The following is a 4,772-nucleotide window of genomic DNA, read 5'->3' on the forward strand; positions in this document are numbered from 1 at the left end:
AGTTTTAGGGGCTCAGATGTAATCAAATGTTAATTATTAATATTTTGTTGAAAATCCTTTACTGGCAATGACTGCCTGAAGTCTGAAACCCATGGACATTACCAAAGACTGGGTTTCTTCCTTTCTGGTGCTTTGCCAGGCTCTAACTGCAGCTGTCTTCAGTTCTTTGTGGGTCTTTCTGCATTTAGTTTTGCCTTCAGCAAGTGAAATGCATGCTCAATTGGGTTGAGATCAGGTGATTGACTCAGCCATTGCAGAATATTCCACTTCTTTTCCTTCAAAGCTCCTGGGTTGCTTTTGCAGTGTGTTTTGGATCATTGTCCATCTATACAGTAAAGCGCCGTACAATCAACTTTGCTGCATTTGGCTGAATCTGGGCTGACTGTATATCTCTAAACTGCAGAATTCATCCAGTTGCTTCTGTCTTCTGTCACATCATCAATAAACACCAATAACCCAGTGCCACTGGAAGCCATGCATGCCCATGCCATCACACTGCCGCCACCATGTTTTACAGATGACGTTGTGTGCTTTGGATCATGAGCTCTTCCAAGACTTTTCTGCACTTTTTTCTTCCCATCATTCTGGTACAGATTAATCTTAGTTTCATCCGTCCAAAGAATGCTTTTCCAGAACTGGTCTGGCTTTTTTAGATGTTTTTTGGCAAAGTCTAATCTGGTTTTTCTATTCTTCAGGCCTATGAATGGTTTGCACCTTGTGGTAAACCCTCTTTATTTGCTCTCATGAAGTCTTCTCTTGATTGTAGACTTTGACATCGATACGCCCACCTCCTGGGGGAGTGTCTTTTTTACTTGTCTGGATGTTGTGAATAGGTTTTTCTTTACCATAGAGAGGATCCTGCGATCATCCACCACTGTTGTCTTCCGTGGATGTCCAGGCCTTTTTATGTTGCTGAGCTCACCAGTGTGTTCTTTCCTCAGAATGTACCAAACTGTTGATTTGGCCACTCCTAATGTTGCTGCTATCTCTCTGATGGATTTGTTTCATTTTTGAAGCCTTACAATGACCTGTTTCACTTGCATGGACAGCTCCTTTGAATGCATGATGTAGGTTCACAGCAATAGATTCCAAATGCAAATATCACACTTAGAATCAACTCCAGACCTTTTACCTGCTTAATTGGTGAAGAAATAACGAGGGAGTAGCCCCTGGCCATGAAACAGCTTTTGATCAAATTGTCCAATTACTTTTGGTCTCTTGAAAAAGAGGGGGTGGCTATTCTTAAGAGCTGTAATTCCTGAACCCTTCCTCCAATTTGGATGTACATGCCCCCAAATTAAACCTGAGAGTTTATATATTATATAACTATAGGTTTAATATGTTTTGGTAAATACCTGAAAAAATCTAAAATTGTGCCTGTGTCCAAATATATATGGACCTAACAGTATACCATAGTTTGTAGACACTATAACTTTCACACAAACCAATTAAAATACACTTGCAGTTTTTTTTTTTTTTTTTACCAAAGACATATAGCAAAATACACTTTGGTCTAAAATAATAAAGAAATTTGATTTTATTGGATATGTTTTATAACAGGAAGTGGAAAATATTGTTTTTTTTCAACATTTCAGTCTTTTTTTTGTTTATATAATAGAAAACATAGTGGTTTTCACGCTCTCTATTTGTCCTACTTACTATTATCACTGAAAGTTAAAGAAAATACCTAATTTTGGGTTGACACCAGAACAGGATTAGAGGGGAAATCTCCTCTCACTTCCTTTTGTGCCTATGGACAGGAAGTAAAATCTCACAATCAGACACAAAGCAGGAAGGGTCAGCATAGCATATGGAAGGCAGGAAGGATCACTATGGCACATGGAAGGCAGAAGGGATCACTATGGAACATGGAAGGCAGGAGGGATCACTATGGCACATGTGAGGCAGAAAGAAAGGATCACTATGGCACATGGAAGGCACGAAGGATCACTATGACACATAAAAAGCAGCAAGGATCATTATGGTACATGGAAGGCAGGAAGGATCACTATGCCATATGGAAGGCAGAAAGGATTACTAAGACACATGGAAAGCAGGAACGATCACTATGGCACATGGAAGGCAGGAAGGAAGGATCATTATGACAGATGGAAGGCAGGAAGGATCACTAAGACACATAGAAGGCAGAAAGGAAGGATCCCTCTGGCACATGGCAAGAAGGGAGAGAGGGGAGAGTTCACTCACCCAAGGCTGGCTGGTCTCCCGAGGCTCAGGCAGTGACATTGTGTGCACTGCTTCAAAATTCCCGCTCACACAATCCCTTCACAGCCACAGGATTGGCTGCATTCCGGGGTTTGTGGGGAGACATGGGGAGAGCTGAAGCAGATCTTGCCTACCTCTTCTCCCATTCTGTAGAGAGGGCGGGCGAGCCAACAGGTGGGTGAGCGGGTGGGGGGACTGTGCCAGTCTCAGCTGCAGCGTGGTGCAGACTGACAGGTGGACTTGTTACAGCACTGGGCTCCGCTGCGGGATTCAGCCCGGATTCGCAGGACACCAGGATTTACTTGAAATCCCAGGATGGTCCAGGCAAATCCAGGACAGTTGGGAGGTATGCTCAATCCAGTTGTCTCTTCTTGGTTGCTGCAACTGGTCCACTGATGACATTTACAAAAAATTATAAATACATTTTCTCGGCTGACCATTGCGTCTACGATTCTCAACATTGCCCGTTTCTTTGTGCTCCTTCAAAAGAGCTTTCACAGCACATCTTGAAACCCCAAATCTGCTTTGACCTCTTTGCCAGGGGGTGACCTTGCTGATGCTGTAGAACTACCTTGTGGCTTGTTGCTGTGCTCGGTCTTGCACTGTATGACCTGGGACTTGAAACTGTCTTCTTCTATAACCTCACCTTGGTGTCAGACTTTAGCTGTTCTTCGCCCAGTTTTTAGCCTCCTACGCAGCTGTTTCTATGTCAGTTAATGACTGTGTTTCAGCCTACATCATATTTGTTAATGATCATTTGCCCCTGCTTGGTATAATTTGATTAATCACACGCCTGACTCTAATCCTACAAAATCCTTGACTTTGTGCAAGTGTAAAAATCGATGCCGGTTTGAAGCCAAAGGGTAGTCACACCAAACATTGATTTGATGTCGCTTTTTCTTCTGTTCGCTGACTTTGAGAATTGATGAAAAAAAAATAAAAAATAAATAAATAAAATTTGAAAGCATTCTTACTTTACGGTATTTCTTCACACCTGCCTGAAACTTTTGCACAGAGCTGTATACCCTTTAGGCATCGCCGCAGAGGTTTAAGGGTGCAGGGAAGTCTAAATATTTTTGGCAGATGTAACTGTTCACACCGATGAAATTTAGCTGCGCGCTTAGTTGTTTGCCTTGAGTTCTTACTATGTTTTTTTTACAAGCGTTCAGCCATTTCATACTGACACAAATGAGAGTTAACATCCTGACTCATGAGCAGGTCAGCGAGTGACTTAGAGCAGACAGGCTTGTGAACAGTGTAGGGTCGGTGCCCTTTGATATGCAATAGGCTACGGGCTTTGTTTAGCCGAGGGACGCTACGCTGTGGCTGGGTGCTTAAGGGCCCTCCCCGTATGCAAAATTATGTGCTGCTGCAGTGTACGCTGGGATTGTTTGGTTTTTCAGATTCCTTTTCGTAGAATCCAGACATTTGGGGGACATCTTATCTATTAGGAGTGGATTAATGACTCTTAACTGTTTTACAAGGACATGGCTGGCTTGTAGTCTAGCGCTGATTAAGATTAGTTTGTCACACGTTCCTGAAGCCTCCATAACTTGGTGGAGGTGTGCCCCGACTGGGGAGCATTAGCTCGTCAATTCCAACTCATACTTACCTGGCAGAGGAGATACCATGATCATGAAGGTGGTTCTCCCAGGGCGAGGCTCAGCCATTGCACTCCGGCAGTGCTGACCCCTGCGATTTCCTCAAATGCAGGAAACTCGACTGCATAATTTGTGGTAGTGGGGGACTGCGTTCGCGCTTTCCCCTGATAATTTCTGGTTAAAGACAGTTTCTAAAGATACCTTTTATGTGCTTTGCACATTGGCTGTTTTCATATTTTTACAGGCAGCCATCTCCTTTTTATAATGCATTCTTTGTCGCTGCGTGTGCCAAACTTTTGTCACTATTGCTTTGTCTATGATCAGCTTTCTCTGGGTACTCATATCTGCTACAGGCCCCCCTACGCCATTCCATTCTGTAAACAGCAATGCTTAAAAGCTGATCACTGGCAAACATGGTCCTCTTTTGGACACTCCAGTTCATCCCCCTGCATGTGGCATATGGGGTCTCCTTCTCCACCTTCAACACGCTTGCCTTAGGCGGCTCCACAACTACTTTTCTCCTCCTGTCTGCCTCTCCAGATCATTCCTGATCATGGAATCCCAAACCGAAGCAAGTCATCACAGAAGGTTTACTCTTAAGGGGGAACGTACATTGATAGGTGTAGACACATCGATTTACCCAATGGACGCAATTTTCATCCTAAACATTATGTAAACTGTAATGCCGCGTACACACGGTCGGACTTTTCGTCTACAAAAGTCCGACAGCCTGTCCGACAGACTTCCGACGTACCTTCGGCGGACTTGCGGCAGACTTTCTTACGAACGGACTTGCCTACACACGACCACACAAAAGTCCGACGGATTCGTACGTGATGACGTACACCGGACTAAAATAAGGAAGTTCATAGCCAGTAGCCAATAGCTGCCCTAGCATGGGTTTTTGTCCGTCGGACTAGCACACAGACGAGCGGATTTCGGGGTCCG

The 4,772-nt window shown here is 43.9% G+C and overlaps 1 non-coding gene across 1 annotated transcript; it reads left to right on the forward strand.

Moving 5' to 3' along the window:
• The first annotated feature begins 3,827 nt into the window (after positions 1-3,827).
• On the forward strand, positions 3,828-3,991 carry LOC141124294 (U1 spliceosomal RNA). Its single transcript, XR_012240866.1, has one exon. It is a non-coding gene; the product is annotated as a U1 spliceosomal RNA (small nuclear RNA).
• Positions 3,992-4,772: the final 781 nt, after the last annotated feature.

This window comes from Aquarana catesbeiana, linkage group LG01 (assembly GCF_042186555.1).
Source record: "Aquarana catesbeiana isolate 2022-GZ linkage group LG01, ASM4218655v1, whole genome shotgun sequence".
Lineage (NCBI taxonomy): Eukaryota > Metazoa > Chordata > Amphibia > Anura > Ranidae > Aquarana > Aquarana catesbeiana.